The sequence below is a fragment of the Eschrichtius robustus genome, chromosome 1 (genome assembly GCF_028021215.1).
Source record: "Eschrichtius robustus isolate mEscRob2 chromosome 1, mEscRob2.pri, whole genome shotgun sequence".
In the NCBI taxonomy this organism is placed as follows: domain Eukaryota; kingdom Metazoa; phylum Chordata; class Mammalia; order Artiodactyla; family Eschrichtiidae; genus Eschrichtius; species Eschrichtius robustus.
This window is the reverse complement of record NC_090824.1, coordinates 28,689,282-28,712,072: the sequence shown is the minus strand read 5'-3', so window position 1 is coordinate 28,712,072 and position 22,791 is coordinate 28,689,282. Positions and strand designations below refer to the sequence as shown.

At 47.8% G+C, this 22,791-nt stretch overlaps 1 protein-coding gene across 2 annotated transcripts in view; it reads right to left on the bottom strand.

Annotated features, from left to right (window-relative positions):
• The window catches only part of MIDEAS (mitotic deacetylase associated SANT domain protein), a 67,728-nt gene extending 53,768 nt beyond the window's left edge, over positions 1-13,960 (bottom strand). For both annotated transcript variants that reach the window (XM_068542944.1, XM_068542954.1), the window contains exon 1: positions 13,840-13,960. The gene's annotated coding sequence lies outside the window, so the exon portion shown is untranslated. The remainder of the gene's footprint in view (positions 1-13,839) is intronic.
• Positions 13,961-22,791: the final 8,831 nt, after the last annotated feature.

The following is a 22,791-nucleotide window of genomic DNA, read 5'->3' as shown; positions in this document are numbered from 1 at the left end:
GTTTAGCCTTCTTCAGGGGTTGGGCTGATGGGGAGGAAAGTCTCTGCCGCCTTTAAACCAGCTCCTCACCACAGATGCCTCCTCAGAGTCATCCTCAGGGCGCGGGGGACCCAGGTGCTGGGCTTTGTGGCCCTAAACCCCCTTCCCACCCTCACCAGGGTCTCCCTCAGGTTCAGAGAAACAGCAAAGCCACCAAGGCAGCAGCTCCACCAGCAGGTGCAAAGGGAGGCTGTCAGCTCACCAACCACGCGTGCCCCCTGACCGAGGCCAGGTCCTGGGCCTGCCCCTACGCCCTCACATCCCCTCAGGCTGCCCTTCCGGTCCCATCACGGGACACCTACTGTGTGCCAGGCACAGTGCTAGGCCAGGGAGGAGCCAGGCACACCTGCAGCTGATGCCAGCGTCCTCCTGTGGGGAAGCTCGATTGCAGAAACGCTAAGCTGGCAGCTCAGGAAGGCAGCAAGGAAGCAGGTGACTTCTGGCCGGTTCTGTGGGCTTCTGCCAGGAAAAGGGCAGGGAGGACGGCTCCAGGCAGGGGGAACAACAATGCACAAGGCACAGAGGCCTGGAGGAGTGCGGAGGAGCAGAGAGAACATAGAGGGCGGCGCTAGGGAAGGGGGAGTGGCAGGAGAGGAGGTGGAGAGGTGGGCTGGGGCTCTCAGGGCCTTGGGTGCCTTTCTGAGGAATGTGAGGTTCCTCCTGCAGGACTTGGGCAGCCCTCAAAGGTTTTTAAGAGGGGTGACGTGATCAAAGCTGTGTTTTAGTAAAAATAACTCAGATCCTTCCAAGACTTCTTTTCTGCTTCTGTGTTGTTCTCAACACGATTCTGTGTCATCTGGACAAAAATGGGCAAATCAGTGCAAACTGTGCCAGAGCCAATACTGGCTAGGAACACTCCTGCTCCGTCCTTCCCGGGGGTTACCCTGACCCCACATTGGTGAGCAGGCCTCAGCCTCAGGAATCACCTCCAGTCCGGGGTGCAAGAACCCAGCCCTTGACACACCCAGCTTCGTGGAGGCAGCAGCTCCCCACTAACAGGCACCAGTGGAAAAGACCCTTGAAATGCTGGTAGCCACCACAGCCATGAGTCCAGAAGTTCAAAACTGCATTTTTCTCTTTAAAGCAAATTAATCCCTTCGTCTAAGGTTATTGGAACTGAACGGCCAAGATTTCAGTCAGGGTGCCCTGATGTCAAAGAGCTATAACCAGAGGGTCTGAGGGCAAGAAGGGAGCTGGTGCTCACCGAACAAACACCCTCTTGTTTGGATGAGGAAACTGGGCAGGGATGCGACTGGCAATGCTGACAGCCCCAGGCAGATGAAGCCCTACCTCCTTTAGCTCTCTCTCAGGCAGGATATTGGATAGGACATCTCCACCAGGTTGACATCTTTGGAAGGTGAGAAGAGCCTACTCCTGTCACTTTGGACAACTTCGGCAGCAAGCCTGAAGCCAAACCCCAGTCAAAAGCAAGGTAGCACCTCCCAAACACCTCACGGCCCTGTGGGTCTCGCCCAACCCCAGAGGAGAAACAGAATTTGCATTGTAGCTGCCTTTTAGCCAGAGAGAGCCAAGCTCTGGCCTCTGTCCTTACAAGGCAGCGCTGAAGTTTTCCAAGTGGAATCAAATGTGCAGGGAGGATCCAGATGCTGGGATGAGCTCTCTTTTCCACTGGAATCCTTCAAATTCCAGAGGAAAAATCCAACTGCTAATGAAATGCTCAGATCTCCAGAGCATATAAGAATCCTAGGACTTCCCTGGTGGCTCAGTGGCTAAGAATCCTCCTGCCAATGCAAGGGACACGGGTTCGAGCCCTGGTCCGGGAAGATCCCAATGCCGTGGAGCAACTAAGCCCATGCGCCACAACTACTAAGCCTGCACTCTAGAGCCCGCGGGCCACAACTACTGAGCCCACGTGCTGCAACTACTGAAGCCCACATGCCTAGAGCCCGTGCTCCGCAACAAGAGAAGCCACTGCAATGAGAAGCCCGCGCACCGCAACGAAGAGTAGCCCCCGCTCGCCGCAACGAGAGAAAGCCTACGCGCAGCAGCGAAGACCCAACACAGCCATAAATAAATAAATAAATTTATTTTAAAAAAAAAGAATCCTAAAGTTTAGCTGGAGGCTAAAGGATTCAGAAAGATGTCCAAAAAGATTAAGATCAAAACGTGGATATTTTCAGTGGCCTATGGGGGATGCCCCATCTCCACCTCACGTCCAGCACTGCCCAGTCATCCCAGTCTGAGGGCTAGAACGGGCTCTGGCTTCTATGGTGGACACTTGTCCACCTGGCATGCATACCTGTCCGCAGGTTTGAGGAACCTGGCATTGTGAGTCCTTGTGGGAGGGAGAGTTCCACCTGCAACTGGGGAAGCTGTAACCTCCAGAACCTGTGAGAACATGAGCATGTGACCTAAGCTGGCCAACCAGATGCTCAGCCTGGGCTCTGCCTGTGGATTGAGTGACACAAAGAATCAGGGAGAGTTCAAAATTCACACTGGAGGTGGTGGCAGCAGTCAGGTTAGCAGGCAGCGGTGATGCCAGGCCAGTGGCATCATCACCTTGTCTTTGGTTTCAGCTACCCAACTTCCCGCAGGTCCTGACTGATTTCTGAGCCTCAGTCTCCAGATTTCCAGGACATTCAGTGAGTCACCAGATATCCTTCCAGTACATTCCTTTTCTCATTAATTTAGCCAGAGCCAGCTTCTGCTGTTTGCAGACCAAAGACCTAGACTACCCCAGCATGTCCTTCTACCTCTACACTGACTCCTCAGCACTGCCCCCCCCACCCCCCCAAGACAACACCTAGGCTCAAGCTTCTATCTTTCCCTCCGGGAAAAGAGTCTCATCTAAATACTCACGCACCTGAGAGGATCACAGCCACCTAATAATCGCAAATATGAACAAATGACGTAAATGCTGAATATAACAATTCATCCTGCCCCTGGTTCTAACCAGATGTCCCAATTTGGAGCATTAATATCAGAAGTTAAAAGCATTATCACTCCCTTGGACTCCTCCCTATTTCCCCCTCAGTTCAGGGAAAGGTGGACTTGGAGTCAAGAAACCTGCGTTCTAGAACTTGCACATGTCACTCCAACCCTGGCGCACCTGGTGATACTTGCACCATCTATTTCTCAGGGAGATTAAATCAAATGAGAAGTCCCCACCCATGGCAAAGACCCAGGAACGTTCTAATTCCTAAGTCAATCATTCTTTTCAGTCCTCTCTTTCTTGACGCCCCCAGTGATTAACAGTTGATCAATTTCAACTCAGTTTAATAAAGACTTATGGAAAACTTTCCATGTGCCATGTGCTGTACTAGGTGCACAAAACCATGGTCCCTGTTATAAAATGCAAAGCTCCCTCCTCCTTTGACATCTATGACATCATGCTCTCCTGGTTTTCTTCCTTCCTCACCATTGGTTCCTTCCTGGTCTCCGTTGCTGACTTGCCTTATATACCATACCCCTTAAACGGTGATCCCCTTGCCTCCTACTGCATGCTCTCCATGGGTGATGCCGTCAGCTCCCTTACCTCCAACCACCTTCTGTGTTCTAGTGATTCCCAAGTGTCTGTTCCAGAGTGTCTGACAGACAGAGGGGGCTACTGGGAGGTAATTGGGTTTGTCTGGAACTTGTCTTGAAGCTGTAGCTGCACAGTAAGTAATCATTTTTACTTAAATGATGTTTATTTGGGGTAGCTTGGTTAGAGTTCGTGGAGGGGGCAATGCCGCCCATTGCCATCCCTTGGGGGAATCTCCTGCCCCAGACCCATATGTCCAACTGCCCACTAGAACTGCTTTCTTGGATGTCCCGGAGGCACCTCCAACTCAACATGTACAAAATTAGACTCATTTTCTCTTCCCTAAAAGCTGCTCCTCCTTCTTTGTTTCAAGCAGAAACCTAAGGAAACACTTCAACTTCTCCCTTGCTCTATTCATTTGGTTGGTCCTCAAGGCCTGTCAACCCAACTCCCTCGACACCTTCCTAATCCAGCTTCTCCCTCCCCCACTGCTCTGGCTCAGACTCCTCCATCTCGCCGCAGGGACCACTGTGACCTCCCTCAATGACCTCCTCACTGGTCTCTTTACTGCCCATTTTCCCCCAGCTTCAGTCAATCCTCCACATCACAGTGAGTGACCTTTTAAAAAGAAAATCTGATCCTCTCTCTCCCACACACACACACACACACACACACACACACACACACACACAAACACAATCAGTCCTCAGTGGCTCCCCACTGCCCTCAGAGTAAGGTCTAAATCTCTCCGCTGACACAAATGGCTGGCCCATGATGTGGCCCCTGCCTGTCCCTTTCTGCACCCCCCTCGTACAAGTGCTCCATCACAACCGCTGCTTGCAGTTGCCGGAGAAGACCCTGTCGTGTCACGCCTCCACTCCAGGCCCTGCCTGAGCTGCTCCCTGTGCCTAGAATGCCCTGACCCCCTTTGCCACCTGGTGGACGCCTACTCATTTCTCAGGACTCGGCTCAAACACCACCTTCTCCAGAAAGCCTCTTATTCATTAATTCCCCAGGCTTCCCTGAGCACAGGGACCATGCAAGGCACTGGGGCCGTCCTAGACCTTTGCTAACGGTCCTCTCTCCTCCGGCCTGGCAGAAGCGACCTGTCCCTCCTCTGAGCCCTGCAGACCCCTGAATAGTTTCACATTGACATCCGTGGCACTAATGGCTCTTGGCTTTTGTGTGTGTCTGTCTCCCTCACAGACCATGAACACCTTGAAGGGGGAGGCATCCCCAGTACCTAGCAGAGAGCTAAGCACACAGTAGGGACTCAATAAATGCATACAGCATGAGTGAGTAAAAGAAGGAAGAATGTGGGGGAAAGCACTCTATAAACAAGGATGGGCAGGGTTCCACTGCTACTGCTGTGGCCAGGTTTCTTTTTCTCCATAACTGCGAATTCAGATCCTAAACGCCAGCTGGGTAGGTCAGCACAGCCTCCTTGGAGGAAATCTTGAGCCTTTCCCCACCTCTAGTGCAAGTGGAAGTGGGGATCGGGGAGTGGATTTGGCTCCTAAGTTGTCCCAAAGCACATGCTATTGGGAAGCCACAGAGGAAGTAGACACAGACTCATGAGGTAGATTCCTTGCAGGCCCCTTACAATGGCCTGCAATAGGGAGGCTGGGGAAGGGAGGCAGGGGAAGGGGAGAGGAGAGCGGATGTGGAGGGCTAGGGCCTTAGAGCAGAGAAAAGTGTCTGCTCCACATGGCACTGTCCTCGCCCAGCCCCACAGCAATGACAGGTCACCCCAAGCATAAGTCCTTCCTCTGCAATCCTGCAGTTAAAACCCACTCCATGGATCTCTCCTTTACACCCTGCTCACCTGTTCGAAGAGCCTTTTTTGCTTAACCTCCTATGGTTATTTCCTAACTTATAAACCTGCCGTCTATTCAGGGGTGAGCATGGGCTAAGAGCCCTGAGCCTGCTGCCTGCTGCCTGCGGGATATCACAGTATAAGTATCTCGGCATGCTGAGTGAGACTGCAGTATTTGAACACACACATATTTCATACTACAGAGCCCCCAAATTCAAGCCACTTCATCTGCTGCTTGACCTTGGAAACTGCAACTTCTTCCAGAACTAGAGGAACAGCCTACGATGAATTTAAGTATCAAGAGCCAGTATGTCTGCCGCCTACCTGGTGCCCTCCTAAGGGACTTTCAAGGTTAATCTTGATTATATTCTTATTTTTCACTTTACACACTGACTTTAGAACCTGACCTCCAGAAAATGCAACTCCACCAAATTCCGTTCTTAAGTGACCGATCCACACTGAGTCTGTTTTTCCCTCTGGCTACAACCTATCTCAGAAGCTGACCTATCTCAGAAGCCTCCTGGAGAGAAGGGGCAAGTGGGACCCTGCTTTGCACCCCTTCTTGTGCCACATGCAGTGTTGAGAGCACTGCAGCTGTTCTGTAAATGCCCAGTGAGGACAGTCAGCCTTGCGTTAACCGGCTGCCCAAGGGGTGCTGAGTCTGTGTTCCTGGGCCTTCTAGCATCCCTCTTTTTAAGGACCTCACTCCAACCCTGGTTTTTGGTTTCGTTTTTTGTCAAGTTTCTTCTTTTTAAATCTTTGTGTACTGCCTTAAGGAAACTAAAGAGATGGAATTGTAAACAAAATCCTTGGTTCACAAATAGGCTGGAACTGATGATTATGATGACTAAGATGATCAATGCAAGATGGTGAAAAGAAATGGAATGTGGGGTTTGTGCCTGACTCTTCCATTCTGCAGCTGTGCGACCTTAGAGAAGTCAATTATCGTCTCTGACCCTTAGTTAAAAGTGAGTTACTGTACGTTCCCTTCCCAGATTTAAATTCTCTGAGATGCCGTTACTGCAGTTACTATAAAACAGAGGCGGGGGACTTCCCTGGTGGCACAGTGGTTAAGAATCCGCCTGCCAATGCAGGGGACACGAGTTCGATCCCTAGTCCAGGAAGATCCCACATGCCGCGAAGCAACTAAGGCCATGCACCACAACTACTGAGCCCGTGTGCAGAGAGCCCGTGCTCCTCAACAAGAGAGGTCACTGCAGTGAGAAGCCCGCGCACCACAAGGAAGAGTAGCCCCCGCTCACCGCAACTAGAAAAAACCCGTGCAGCAACAAAAACCCAACGCAGCCAAAAAAATCCAACAAAAAACAAAAAAAGAGGCGGGATGATAGCAGTCCCTAAGGTCCTAAAAGTTATAGAATGTTCTACAGTTCTAAAAATTGATTATTTTGTGAAACAGCAGATTCTAGACAATACTGGTTTTTTAAGTGCAGTTTATGCATAATTTTTCAGAAATAGTTTTCTAGGTAAATTCCAGTTTCACCCCTTTTATGTTCATCAAGAATTTTCAATTAAAAGTGAATTCAACATATTGACTGCAACATTGTATGTAACAGCAAAAGACTGGGAACAACCCAAACGTTCTTCAGTAGTAGACTAGTTAAATAAATGATGGCATTTTCATACAGTGGAATACAATTTAGCCAATGGAAAAAATGAGGTGGCTCTATGAGCACTGATACAGAATAACTTCCAAGACACATTAAAAATGAAAAACACATTTCAGACATTACATGAAATTTCTAAAAATCTTATATGTTCTGGTATAATGTTATAAGTAATAATCCTAGTTATTACTTTAAAATGTATATCTCAGAAATAACTAATTTTCTTGTCAACTGCATTATTATGAACTTTCATCAAATCTTTAACCGTGCTCATTTTTAAGTCTTTTGTCATTTACAGACAGTTCTGGGTGTACTCTGATGATTTTGCAAATATGTTCCTATAAAAGGGTTTCATCTTCAGGAAATTCATGGAAAAGACTCTGACAAGTACAGGTTTCTGGTAACTGACTGTACTGCTGAACTGAATGAATAAGATTTTCAGAACTCTAATGAAAAACTGATGAACTCATAAAAGTGCTAACAAAAGATCAAGATAAAAAAAAAATTAATTACATGGGACTGAGTGAACTGATGAGGATGAGTATAATTTTTGTGACTTTCTGTCTGAATTAAAAAAAAAAAAAATCCCACAAGGACTCAGAGGCAAAGAATATACAAATCAATTTTCACTGCAAAGTAAAGGAGCTGTTGCAGTGGAGGATTACTGGACTGAATGTCAATATTATGACATAGTATGAGTGTGTTTCATGTTTGGTAATTGCAATCATTGTTGCTTTTGTTGTGGTCATCCATGTACAATGCTTGGTGTCAGTCTATTTATCTCTTGTAAAAATAAAATACAGTGTGTGTGTGTGAAAAAAAAAAAAACAAAACAAAACACAGAAGGCAGAATGCTGTGCAGAGTATGCCAGCATTTGTTTATAGATTCATACTTTCTTCTATGTGCAAAAGCTACATCTGGAAGCATAGCTGAAAAATGACAAATTGTAGTTGCCTAAGACAGGGACACTGACAGAATGAAGAAATGGGGAACAATAGAGGATGGAAAATTTATTTTTTCAAAGGATTATGTTATCAAATTTATCAGTATTTTCTTATGAGTTCTGTTTTGTCTCTTTCTTAAGAAGGTCTTCCTTCCCTCAAGGTTAAAATACACATTTATTTTTCTAATTCCATTGCATTTTTATACGTATGTATTTATCTGTATAGTAATCTATTGTCTATATTGAAATTATTTTTGAGACTTACTTTACACTGTATAACTTACCTCTTTTGAATTTTGAACTACAGGTATGTATTACCTGTTTTTTAAAAATTGAAGTATAGTTGATTTACAGTATTATATTAATTTCAGGTGTATAGCATACTGATTCAGTATTTTTACAGATTATACTCCATTAAGTTATTACAAGATAACAGCTATAGTTCCCTGTGCTATATAATATATCCTTGTTGCTTATCTACTTTATACATAGTGGTTTGTATCTGTTAATCCCATACCCCTAACTTGTCCCCCTCACTTTCCTCTCCCCTTTGGTAACCACTAGTTTGTTTTCTATATCTGTGAGTCTGTTTTTGTTTTGCATATACCTTCATTTGTATTATTTTTCATATTCCATATATAAGTGGTATCATACAGTATTTGTTTTTCTCTGCCAGAGTTATTTCACTGAGCATAATATTCTCTAGGTCCATCCATGTTGCTGCCAATGGCAGAATTTCATTCTTTTTTATGGCTGAGTAATATTCCATTGTATGTATATACCACATCTTTATCCATTCATTTGTTGATGGGCCTTTGGGTTGTATATTACCTTTTTGAGAAGAAAACTGGGGAAAAAAGAATCTACCAGATTTTATTTTAAAAAAATCTTTTTTAAGGAATCTAGTGTATAGGGTGCATTTTACAGCATGTGAATTATATCTCAATTAAAAAAGAAAGAACCTAGCTTATATGGCAAGGTTGAGATTAACAGCATAAGAACTGGGTGGAGACAACAGAATCCTCCTAGTTAAACCTGATGTTAGGGTTTAGCAAGGATCTCCCCAAGACTCAGTTTTATAGTTTAGACTAGTTTTATAAGTCAGTACCTATTTGGGCAAATCAAAGCTATGGTCAACCAGGAAGCATCTCTTTGCCTTCCTCACAAGTGTGTCTGAGAGTTGGCCCTACCTCCTTCTATCAGTCTGGTTCCGTTGGAGGACCAGGCCAACCCAGGTAATGGATGCTCTCCCCACAGAGCCAGTGCTCAGGCTTAGGACACCCTGGGGCAGATCAACTAGGCCCAAATCAAGACAAGGAGGAGCCAGTGCTGAAGCTGGGCAGACACTGTCTAGCAACCAGGGGGAAGAGGTGCTGGAAAAGAAGCTGAACAAGAGGTACAAAGCTAGGAGGCACCAGAGAGAGGCCAACAGACAGAAGGAGGCAGGGCTGGGTAAGTGTTCAGAATAAAGACTGGGAACCAACTGGGATATATGTATAGGTATAGCTGACTCACTTTGTGAGACAGCAGAAACTGACACACCATTGTAAAGCAATTATACTCCAATAAAGATGTTAATAAATGAATAAATAAATAACCCCCCCGCCCCCGCCAAAAAAAAAGACTGGGAACCATGGTCCTTGGTGCTTGGCTTGGGTATGTGCCTATGCACAGCCAACAATATCTGAAAGCCACTGCATCTGCTGCATCCTCATCATCATCACCGTCACCCTCATCATCCAATATTCACCAGGAACCCCAGGGCTGGGAATACAAAGATATATAAAACAAGGACTTCCAGTTTAGTTGAAAAGTGATAACACTGATCCACCCAAAAGCACATTTAAGAAGCTAAGTGAAGGGTATGATCGGAGTTATGGTCCAAAGGAGAAGTTGAAAATCCTTTAGACCAAGTTTCAACGTTTCTTCATCAGGGGCCCCCAGTGGATGTTACTGGAGTTCCAGGGAGAGGCCCACAGGGTGGAACAGGGGACATTCTTAAGGAGGGGAACATGAATAGGGCTAAAAAGGAGAGCAAGACTGAGCCAAGTGGGAGAGAGGAAAGAGGAGGCATTCCAGACTTCCGGGGAACCATGAAAGGTAGGAATGCTTGCCACAAGCAGTTTGGACAAACACACAGAGTGGGTCACCAGGTCAGAGCAAAGGGCTAGGGCAGGAGAGCAGTGGAGGCCAGACCCCTGCGTGGGAGGCCCTGACTGCCATCCTAGAAGTTCGATCCTTACTGTGCAGACAATGGGGAGCCACTGAAGGTTGCTGAGCAGGAGGCTGACCCTTGCAAACAGGCGTTTTAAGTGAGATTACAGAGGAGCCCTTTATCCCAGGCTTTTTCAAAGAACCTGTGTGTATTTCAAGTGGCACTTGAGAGAGAAAGTCGTAAAGCATTGCCCTGTGTCATGTAGACAAAGAAAAAAAAAGGTTTAAGGGTCTCACAAAGAGATGCTTCAGTGAGAATGAGAAATGAAGGGGGGCTCATTTTAAAGAAGGAAACAAATTTGCAGGACAGAACTGCCGGGCATCTGGAAAACTGCAGCACTTTCTGCAGAGTCTGGAATGCCCTCTTTTGGCTGGAGGTATTCTGCCTCATTTTTTGGAGGTTAGTTGTGATGTCAAAACATGGAATTACGGTGTAGGGAGGCAGCTGGGAGGAGGCAGATGAACAGAAATATAAATACTGGGCCCGGAGAGCATAAAAGGCCTCCATACTAAGACCATCCTCTTGCAGAGGACTTTGCCATCTGCCTCTCTCAGTGGAGCCTCGGAGTTTTTGTCAAAGTTGCTGGAAGCTTCCTAACTACCCAAATAGTTTTTCCTCTTAAAACAACAAAATGATTTTTTATAATCTGTCACGTTTTGATTCAGAGCTTTCTCAATATTGTTCCTACTTGTGCATAGTGAGGCAGTAGGCAGGGCTGCTCTGGGGCCATGAACTGGGCAGTAACTTTAGGCCATAAATCAGCGTTTATGTAAGGTGGAAGAGGAAGTCAGGATTAAATTTCCGGTCTTAAACTGGGCTGGGTACAACTGCAGGGCAAGTTCTGTGAATACAGAGGCAAAGCTGAGCAAGCCAGGGGAAGGGCATGCATGAGTTATGCACAAGAATCAGCCAGGCTGAACTGATGACATGGACGGGAAACTGCTCCAGGTGGCTCCACAATTCCGGGGGGCGGGGGGAGGGGTCTGAGTCCTTCCTTCCTTGGCCTTTGCTAGGGGTCCCTCTCCCCCTGCTCTCCTGCCCACACTCCCTGGGGCCTTTAGGCACTTTTAGTCTCTGCACGGTCTACATGAACACAAAGGATTGCAAACTCAAAGCTGTCTTTCTGCTGGAGTCAGAAGGGAATGCTCCCCTCCCCGCCCCTCCAGACTAGTTCTGGGTACCAGCAGCCTCTTACTAAAGCAGCCATGGTCAGGTGATAACAGCTGACCAGGACCTTGACAGTCAAGTTCAGCGAAAACCCAAATGTACCCAAAACAAGGGGTTGGGCAACTCATGGGAACTCCTACTTCTGTGGTGTTTTTGCTCTAAGCCTCATTCCCCTGTGGCAACTGTGTCTGAAGTCCCAGACTTTCCAGAAACGTCCTGATTTCACATGCTTTTCCTTGAGTCTCTGGAAGCGCATAGGTGTCTGCCAGGGATTATGCCCTAATGTTTTGGTTTGACAAATGGTCACTGTGCCCGTGACACGCAGCTGGCATGAGGTTGCAAAACAGCATTTTCCCACCAGGTGAAACTCAGTTACTAGGCTGGGGAGAAGGCCAGGCATGGGGAAGGCCTGGTGTGCCAGGCTATCAGTACCTGCTGCCGAGTCACACAGTCCCCTTAGCAGGGCTGAGTGCTACCCTGGCAGAGTCTCGACCTAGGGCAGGGAGAGAGGGAGCTGAGATTTGGCATGTGAGGAGAAGGACCCAGCATGCATCCTGTACATGTTTTTGACTGTGTTTTAAATCCCTCTACTACAGTTAGCCACCTCTGAGGCCCTCAAGGAGAACCTGTTTGCCTTCTTTCCACACTTGAAGGCTTCGCTCCCTTCCTGCAGCACAGCAGTTCAGGAGGTGTGAGGACACCCACCCTGGTCTGTGCAGCAGGCCTTGCTCAGGAAGGGGGTGGGGGAGTTCCTCTGGAGAAAATGAACATGAGTCACTCCTCTGCCTCCGCCACCACCACCACCCCCCGCCACCGGCCCCGTCGGACCCTCGCCCCGACACTGGCACAGACACACAGCCTAAAGCCCCAGCACTCTTCCCTTTGCCCAGAACACAAAGAAGGAATTAGGACCCACCTACTAAGTTTCTGCAGCTGACACTTCAAGGCTCAAAGTCTAGCTCACCAGCACAGTCACACGTCTGACGTGTCCTCTTTGCAACCAGGCCCCAATCCAGTTGCCATGCAATTTTGCTAATTCAAACTGCTTTCCCGTTTAGGGATGTTGATAGCCATCTCCCATCTCCTTTTCCTGCTGACATCATCCCACATTTTCTACAGGCACAAATAAGGGTACAGTTCCTGGGATAGTTTTCAGGCTGCCTGAGGTGGAAGTGAAAGGATCCTGCCCTCCCGGGTCCACTTCACTTCTCTGGTGTTTGGCAAACTGTCCGAGTTTTAGGGAGAAACGAGGAAATAAATCACCTAGCTAAGGTGAAAGGCCAAAAAGAACTTGGTGACTGCAGCTCAGACCCAGATCTGTTCTGGGCATCTGCAATGCAAATCTGCATTTTGTTCTCTGCCCCGAGGTCTTGCACAATAGCCTGTGTATAAACATCCACGCCAACAATGCCTGACTGTGCAATCACGCTGTAATTACAGGCCGCCAGGAAGCTGCTGCTAGGAACTGCACCATTCAACTTCTAGACATCCCATGTCAAAGGAGTCTCCACGGCACGGACGTACATTCCTGCACACACCAACGCGTCCCCGCCGCCACCGCCGCTGCTGCTACAGTTGAAGACTCCAAACCAGGGAGCTAGAGCGCCACCCGCCCGGCCCGCCAGTCCCAAGTTACTTTGCAGGGATGTCATAAACTTCTCAGCTGTTCTCAAAAAAAAAAAAAAAAAAAAAAAGCCTTTTCCACGAGGCTACCGAGGGCGGCGGGAACCACCATCAAAGTTCCCAAGCACATTCCTGCAGCCCTAGCAGTTTTCGAAAACAGAGAAGAGCGAGATGCCTCAAAGAGTCCACTGGAAGCGGGTTTTGGAGTTTTATATAGAAAACACTCACATATGTAGGTGGGTGCGCTGACAGCTTTTATGGCTAAATTGCAAAGTGTTAGGCCTTAGTGATTACTGTCAGGCTCGGGACGTGCTGTGGGAGGAGAAAGGGTGGGGGAGTCAGAGGGATTTGTTCAAAGGGCGCTTAGGGGCAATTCTGGTTTTGCATTTTGGAAATGCGTAGGGTTGTTTTCCCAAACTTCCGAGTTGCTCTGCTCTTCGTCATTGTCGGGCCAAGCTAAGAAAAATGGGGGGAAAGTTCCTTTAACTTCCTTCCTGCGACCTCAGCGAGGGCTACGAAGAGGAAGAGCACGCTTCCTTGGGAAGCACCGGGTGGGAACTGGGGGACCGCTGCGCCCAGCCTGTCGCGATAGGGCGCGCCGAGCGGAGGACTAGCCTCGGACGCAGGACACGGGAAGCCCCTTCCCTGCACCCCTCCGCTAGCCAACGGCGCCCGGAGCGGCCCGGCTGCAGCCCTGGCTGGTTTAAGTCCCGCGGCAAACCGGCGACTACAGGGGCGCAGCCCAGGGCCCGGATCCCGGCCGCCGAGCTCCCTCCCTGCAGCGCCCCCCGCACGCAAGCCCAGCGCAGCCGGCCCTACCCGTCCCGCCACATCCCCGCCCGCGCGGCCAAGCCCCTGCCCCGAACGTTTCCGGGCACCGCGTCGGCGCCCCGGCTGCGGAGGGGCCGCCGAGCTCCGCGGCTCACCTGCGCGCTGGATCCCGGGGCCGCTCGGAGGGGCGCGGGGCGCAGGCGAGCGCGGGGCGCAGGCGAGCACGGCCCGCAGACTCAAACTTTGTTGCTCCCGGGACGGCGCAGTCGTCACTTCCTCGCTGAGCGGGTGGCGCGGCCCGGGCCGTGACCCAGCAGCTCGCGCGGTGGCGCGCCGGGCCCTGCAGCCGCCCGCGCCCCCGGCTCTGCGCGCCCTCGGTTGCGGGGGGAAGCGGGCTGCAGTCCGCCGAGCCTGCAGCCCTCTGGGGGAGGCTCGCTCCAGCAGGGTGGTTTCCGCGCCGAAGAAGTGCGGTCGAGGCTGCTCTCAGGCTGGATCTGGAAGATGGTGTTGGGGTTCAGGGACCCAGAGCTGGGGTTCCGGGAAAAACAAAGGATGGGGAAGGAGAAAGTTTTTCAGTTTGGTGTTGCAGCTAGAAGGTCCTGTTGGAAAGCACAGTGCTCTGTGTTTGTTTTTGCTTTATTTTTGGTTTTTTTCCCACCAAATAATGCCTAAGCTGGGCCTTAAAACGCGGGTCTCCTCTTCCCACATTCCCTCAAAAGATCTGCACACTTGTCCTTCGTCATTTCCACTGATTATAAGGGCACAGGACGTTCAGCGTTTATGACTTCAGGGGGCTATTTCAGCGCCCAAGTTGGGGCTGAAAAATAGTTTCTGTTCTAATCCTCCCCCGCGATTTCCATCTCCTCCTTTACAGGCAACTCACAGGTCTCTCTGGGGCCTGATGCATTCCGTATTTCGTCACGGACCAAAAGTGACTTGGAGGGTAGGGTGGAGTCCTGACAAAAGGAGCTTCAGGCAGTAGTAATTCTGAAATTTATCGTTGCCCGAAATAAATTTGCTCACCGTATTCAAAACTACAAAAACAAAAAGCCATCTTTTTGGTTTCTGATAAATAGCAACAAAGTAGTTAAACAGCAGTCTTTCGGGAAGAATTCCTGATCCGGTAAAGCTGGAAAGAAAACGGGTTAGCCTTTGCTGTGGTTGAGGAAAAAAAAAAAAAAAAAAAAAAAGCAGACATTTGAAACTGCAGTGGAGGGCTTTCGTAACAGAAACGTTAGCTTCATTGTAGCTTGTGAAAACAGGGACCTTTTCAAAGGTGGTTCAAAAGCATCAGTTAGGGTTCAACAATTTTCCCTTTTTCCCCAAATACTGCTTCTACAAGCACATTGGCCAGATCACAGAATCTCCCGTTCTAATGCTTCATCTTTTTACTAAAGCACAGGAAACCACAGAGTTGAGTGAAGGCTTTGTCCAGAAAGGTGGACGTAAAATTGATAGAAAGTAACATCTGAGAAATGATCCCCAGGTCTGTGTTAATACCTAATGGGAAGCCACAAACGCAGACTTCCCCAGGAGTATGAAGATAGAAGCTCTCCTAGCAACATGAAATCCCCCACATTGCAGCCCTCTATGCACAATTATGATTTCTACTGAGACATTATTAATGGCACATTATAAATACAAAATGTATCATGTAAGAAAAATAACATTGTTTTGAGAAATAAGTGCATTATTATACTCTCAATAATTATAATTCTCTGAAGCTTTTATGACATCACACATTGTGGGCTGGTGGTGGAGGGATTGTCCATTTCAATTTTGAAATAGGTAGAAGTAATTCCTTAATGCATTCCGCTTAAGGCAAGCAATGCCATAATCAAGAGGAGTAGAGAGAATATGCTTCTAAAAACAATCATGTGATACTCCATATTTGCTAGGACAAGAGCAGAATATTTCTTTGTTCACAATTGTGATTCTGAATTCTCAGTCACAATTTCATGAATATTCAGTATTTCTGCATGCCCAGGAATAATTAGCAGACGATGTAAATGTTTGAAGGCCTGATATTTATGTATGCACAGACACACATTGCTTTTTCTCTGTGTAGGGTGGCATTTGCTGGAGTTCCACAAAGTGTAGAACCTGTGGTAGGCACACTTGAAGACAGCCCCCAGCTAATAGTGATCCCCTTCCTCCTGGTATTCATGCCCTATATAATTGCCTCTTCTTGAGTGTGGGCTGGACTAATTGACTCAATTCTAACAAATAGCATATGGCAGAAGTCATGTGATGTCACTGCTGAGATTAGGTTATAAAAAACCTACTGTGGCTTCCATCTTGGGTGCTCTATTTCTTTCTTTCTCTTTCTTGGATCACTCACTGTAGGGGAAGCTACCTGCCATGTCCTAAGGCAGCCCTGTAGACCGGAATCGAGACCTGCCAACAACCACATGAGTTAGCTTGGAAAGGCATACCTCCCCCTTCCCCCATGCCAATCAAGGCTTCAGATGAGACTGCCGACCCCAGCCAACAGCTGCCTCATGACAGCCCTGGTAGCAGAGGCATCCAGCTAAGCTGCCTGGATTCCTGACCCAAAGAAAATGTAAGATGATAAATATTTGTTGTCTCAAGCTGCTATGGTTTGGAGTAATTTGTTACACAGGCATCGATAACTAATGCACAGGAAAAAGAGAAGGAAGTCATGTGGACCCGATGACAACCCCACACAGACTTCCTGCTCCCTCACCTGGAAAGCAGAACATGGAGAAAGAGGCAGGGTCCTGGACCAGATCTAAGAGTAACATGTAAATCCTAAGAACAGAAGACCCAGCCCTTACCCCTTCCGCAGAATAAGGGTCATCCTTGAATTTAAACTAGGTCAGAGGGTGTGTGTTGCTGCTCGGTCCCTGGCAGCCCTGGTATTGGATGCCATCAACCTGATAGTATGTGCAGATGTCTTTATGTCACAAGGATTGACATCTCTCCAGGTACCCTCTTCCTCCTCCTCAGGACATCTGCCCTGATCCCCAAGGCTCTGGCACAACCAGTGACTGTGGAGTCAGGCCCTAGTCCTGCAAGGGGAGCTTGAAAGACAGGACTTCAACCCTGGCAGCCAGAAGGGATAGGTGATTTCAGTGAGGGTCCAAATGTAAGCTTGTGGTCCTACAATCGAAGAGCAAGCCGTGAACTATCTCTGATAAGAATCACCTCCACACTGCTTGCAGGGCTACAAAGAACATTCTGTCCACGTGGTGGTTATCTTTCTCTCAGCATCATTTCCTCTCTGACTGGAGCTAATTATTTACTTTAAAAACACAAAACAAAGTTTTAGGAAGCAGGAAAGATATTATACTCCTTCATCCCTTACCAGGGCAGGCATCTACTTATGGCTGCCCGCCATGTCCACCTCCCCTCAGCCCATCCCATAGAAGCTGGCAACTGTAGAGCCCATTTCTGTTTTCCCTCCAGAGACGCTAGGCTCTGATTTTTCTCATGTACAGTGGCTGCAGCTGCTGTGTTGCCATGCTGTCATCTGGTTGCTATGACTTATGAGGTTGTGGATATGCCAGAACGTGAATCTATTAATTTAACAGGAACTGGGCTCAGCACATATATTCCTTGTTAGGTCATTTGCTTTGCTACCTAAACCACATCCAGTGTGTTCGGCAATGGGAACGTTTCCTAGAGTCTGGCTTTGCAAAAATGCTAAATGCCCTGAATTTTGAGTCTGCACAGTTTTATATTATTAAATTACTATGGGGGACATAAGACATTCTAGCAGGGGTGTGCAAAGAGATTAGCTCAGGGGAAAAAATTAAGGGAAGGGAAATAGTCAAAGTCTCTGGTCTTCATTCTCTACACATTGAGGCCCTTTCTGCAGGAGGTGTCTGTCCTAACTTTTGTAGAAATCCTGTGCTGAGCCCAGGCTGCTCACTGACAAGTCTGAGCTCTGGAACACCAGAACTAGGTGATGTGTGCCACGGTAAGAGAAACCACTGTCCTCTTCTGTGGTGCATGCAAGCAGGCATTTTTCATTCAGCCCTTCAATTAACACTTACTGAATGTCTACTAGTGGGTGTGCTAGGGATGCAAAGATGAAAAGGACAAAGTCTGTCCCTAGTGGAGAGAAAGACACATAAATTACAATGCAACATGAGAAGTATTATAATCGAGTTTTGCCTCAGGCACTATGAGCTTCCAGATAAGGAAGCAAGTAGGTCTGTCAGGAGAGGGGCGTTAGGGGTCACCACCAGTGTTTTTCTTTAAAAAAAAATTAAAAATTATCAGATGCATTGCATTAAGTAATAATAAGTATTGTTTTATGTAGCTTTTGTTTCAGTTGTGTATAATATATGTGTATATTTGTATGGGGTCATAGTGTAAAACATATTTCCTACATGCAGGCAGAGAAGTGTGAAAGTTCTGGGTTTAGAGAGTAATAACTAACTACCATACACTGACGGCCTAGGATGGGCCAGGCCTCAAGGTGTCCCACTGGAGAGTTGAAGAGACAAGCCATGACTTAAGACAGTTTCCAGAGCCTTCTGAATTCTCCTTCTTTAGTAAATCAAGGCCAAGCCTAAAGGACCAGCTCCTTGAATCCTCTCTGAACAGAGCAGAGGCCTTCCACCCAGGCCAGATAGGCCAGCTTTAAGGCAGTGAAAGAGTAGCCACCCCCTTTCTGGCCTGCCGGATGGTGGGAGGGGAAAGAGGAGAGAGAAGAGGGTCAGAAATGCATCATGCTTTTTCCTCCGCTCCAGGTCTCGGATGGAAGCAGGAAAGGCGCATTACCTAATAAGTGCACTGCAAGCACGAGGTGGAGGTGCAGTTCTCACCCAGTTCCCCACTGGAATTCTGGGATGAAGCTGCCTCCAAAGTGGTTTTATACCAAAAAGAGGGCAACTGCGTCAAAGTGAACCTGGTGGTCAAGCTGGGTAGGCAGAGCGAGTCCCTGAGGCTTAGCGATCCTGAGTCCCCATGGTTTCCACATGGCATGACTATCACATTTAGAGCCAGCAGCCTGCTGTAGCACTGCCCTGGTGGGGCAAGGTGACCCTGCAGCAAGCTCAGGGGAGTCAGGGGTCTGCACTAGTGAGAACACAGGGGGAAATGAGCACCAAGTTGCAAAGGGGGGAAGCCAGTGCTGGGAGGTAGGGGGTGGCTCTGCTGAAGAATCCACAAGTTCATGTGCCATAACCGGTACCAGCAGGGGCCTGCACAGCCAGCAGAAAATGAGAGGATGAGGCAGCTTGGTATGGTGGTTAGGAACAAGGATTCTGGGCTGCCCACACACTGCCTGGCTTCAAGTCCCATCTCTACCACATACTACCTGTGTGACCTTGGACAAGTTACTTAGCCTTTTTTTCCCCCAGTTTCCTTGTCTGTAAAATGAGGATAATTGTATGTACTTGATAAGGTTGTTATAAGAATTAAACTAGTTTGTAAAGCTCTTATATATGTGTTCCTTAAGTGTCAGTTAAATCAGGAAATCACTCACCAACCAAAAGGATTCTATATGGATTTCATACAACTCCAAGACCTCCAAATTGGACTTTTAGTAAAAATCCCCCCAACCATCAGATCATGGGGAAAGTTGGATCAGCTATAGACTGTACATTTAAGATATGGTGTAAGTTAAAATGTTTAGCTCCTCTACACAGTCCGGCTTGGAAGATAGACATTGAGCAGCTCTTTTTTTTTTTTTTTTTTTTAATATTTATTTATTTATTGGCTGCATGAGGTCTTAGTTGCGGCACGCGGGATCTTTTGTTGTGGTGGGCTCTTCGTTGCAGTGCTCCGGCTTCTCTCTAGTTGTGGCACGTGGGCTTAGTTGCCCCCAGGCATGTGAGATCTTAGTTCCCAGACCAGGGATCAAACCAGCGTCCCCTGCATTGGAAGGTGGATTCTTAACCACTGGACCACCAGGGAAGTCCCTGAGCAGTTGGGACTATGGTTGACAGAATAACAGTCCTCCCCAAAATGTCCATGTCCAAATCCCTAGAACCTATGAATATATTAGGTTCATGACAAAGGGGAATTAAGGTTGCTAATTAGCTAATCTTAAAATAAGATTATTCTGGATTGTCAGGGTGGGCCAATGTAATCACAAGGATCCTTAAAAGTAGAAGAGGGAGGTAGAAGAGGAATCAGTCAGAGGGAGATGTGACTATGGAAGAATGATCAGAGAGATACAAGGTTGCTGGCTTTGAAGGCGGAGAAAAGGGGTCATGAGCCAAGAAATGTAGGTGGCTTCTGGAAACTGGAAAAGAGAAGGAAACGGATTCTCTCATAGAGACTCCAGAAAGGAATGCAGCCCTACTAACACCCTGATTTTAGCCCATTAGATAAAAATCTGTGTTGCTTTAAGCTACCAATTTAGTGGTAATGTGTTACAGTAGCCATAGAAAACTCATGCAGGAGCATTTTCTAAATGTAGTATTTTCTGGGAAGTATTTGCATCATGTATTAGATACATGTGTTACCATGTGTATGAGAAGCCCCGGTTTTCAGATTACAATTTGAGCAGGAAATCTGGCTGGGTGGGCCAGGCACACTCCCAGAATGCCAGCACACGGGGAGGTTTCCAGAGTAACAGGCCGCTAGAAACTCTGAGACAGTACTTTGAAAGCACAATTGTATACAGTCCCCTGGCTTAGGGATGAACTCCAATACGCACACTGTTTCTTGGAGCTTCTTCTCAGACTTGGTAACTGTTGGTGCTAGCAGGCCAAAATGTGGAGGCCAAATGTGGAAATGCTTAACAAAAGTAAACCAGAGTCAGCTGTCAAAAGCTGCTGTGGAAATTCTCTGTGCATTTGATGACCACACTTCCCCAGCAAGGTTGTATAACCACCCAGCGTTTGTAAATGAATCTTTTCACAATGAAGAGAAAAACACAAACCCAAGAGTCAAGGCAATCTACACAGCATTCATGGGATCTGGGTCAGCCAGCATGTTGAGGTTTAATCACTCTGTGCAGGTTGCTTTTTCCTGTGCATAGCTCAAAGGTTAAGCTTGCTGCACATTGGGAGGAAGTCTTGTCACAATCCTCTGCCAGTAATAAATATTGGTCCTGGGATATCGGTCTTAACATTGACGTGGGAGGTGTCATTTGAGTTCTCAGGCCAAGAAGTCACTAGACATTCATGACCCAGTGCAGCCAAAAAAAATAAATTAAATTAAATAAAAGATCTAGATAAAACATGGGTTACATTGTCTCAGGTTTGGGTTTCAGTGAAAACACTTCTTTCTACTAATAAAGTTATTCGCTGTTGAAAAAAAGAAAGAAAGAATGAAAGAAGCCTGAATTCCAGGCCCAGGCTGTAGCTACCCAGCTATATGACATTGGACAAGTCACTTAGCTTAGCTTGAGGAAGCAAGATGATTTTAGGTCAAGGATGTGCATGAAATCACACAGTGAAAAAGTAATTTCCTTTTCAATTCTCTTTTTTTTAATAAATTTATTTATTTATTTTTGGCTACTTTGGTTCTTTGTTGCTGTACCCGGCTTTCTCTAGTTGCGGAGAGCGGGGGCTACTCTTTGTTGCGGTACGTGGGCTTCTCATTGCAGTGGCTTCTCTTGTTGTGGAGCACGGGCTCTAGGCGCGCGGGCTCAGTAGTTGTGGCTCACGGGCTCTAGAGCACAGGCTCAGTAGTTGGGGCGCACAGGCTTAGTTGCCCTGTGGCATGTGGGATCTTCCTGGACCAGGGCTTGAACCCCTGCACTGGCAGGCGGATTCTTAACCATTGCGCCACCAGGGAAGCCCTCAATTCTCTTTTTGTTTTTCTGATTATGCCAAAGAGAGGGTCTCAGTTTACCGCTAGTGTGTCTTTAACAGCTCATTAATATGCGCTAGTCTCCCTTTTCGCAAAGAGAGAGGTCTCAAACTCAGACACTTCACAGACAGCACTTTTCCCTGACCCACGAAGTGGGAAGAGTAATATTTCCTTCGGTTTGTTAAGAAGGAAGTAACATAGCACCCGAAACCCTTGGCCCAGGGCCCAGCTGGTAGATGACTTCTGATAAAGGAGAAAGGTTGACAACTTGACTCAGCACCCACCCCGGTGCAGCCCTGGCCATTCACATGTTAACTCCCACATCCTCACAATAACCCTGTGCAGTAGGCGCTGTTATTCCCACTCAGTAACCCCACGATGTAGATATTGTTCTCCTCATGTTACAGATGAGTGAGCTGAGGCTCAGAGAGGTTAAGTAACTTGTCTGGAGTCTTAGAACCAGTGGCTCCAGGTGAGATTCAAACCCCAATCTCTCTGACGTCAAAGCTCTCTTTCCCCTTCACCACATCGCCCCTCCCACCAACTTTGAAGCCAGACCTGATTAAATAGGAACCACCTGGCTAGAGGTGGGGAGAGGGGGACACAGAAGGAACCCTGAATCCCTGTCTTGCTGGTGAGCATCCTCGGTCTCACTGCCAGTCTGGGACAGCCTCAGGGACCCTGGTTCCTGGTCCTGTTTTCCCAGTGTCTCCCCTGTCCCCACTTGCCCAGGGGAAAATTCTCTTCTTCATTCAGAGACTGGAGTCCTTTCATTGGCCTCTTATTTCTGTTGCTGGGTCCCCACCACCTTCTGCTGGCTTTTTCTTCTACCACCCTCTTGCCTGTTTAGACTTTGGCCAATTGCCTGACATTGGACCAGTGCTGACCCTTGACCCTCTGGGGCTCACCTAGGTGTCTTGGTCTCCACCAGTCTTCTGGCTCGACGGTGACTTCCCTACAACAAAGTAATTTCTCTCACACAGTTTGTCCTCTCAGTGCCTCCACTTCCCTTTGCTCTAGTTTGTCATGAGTAGGTCTGTGGGCAGCACTTAGGCTGCTTCTCTCTCGGGCCGCTGCCAATCCATGCTTCAGGCCACCATCGGCTCTTGACTGAACAACTGGAACACACTCCAGTCTTGCTTGACTCCATTCCTTCTCCAAAGTACAGTTAAAACAGAGCTTTCTGAAGTGCCACCCGATTGTGAAACTCTCCTGCTTATCCTTCGGCATTTCTCCACTGTCCTTTGGATAAAATCTTGACCCCTTAGCCTGGCTTTAAAGACCTTTGTGAACTGGTGCCTACTGAACCCTTCAGCCTATTCTCTCTGCAGTCTTCGCTCCCTATGAGCCGGTCATGTTAACACTAGTTG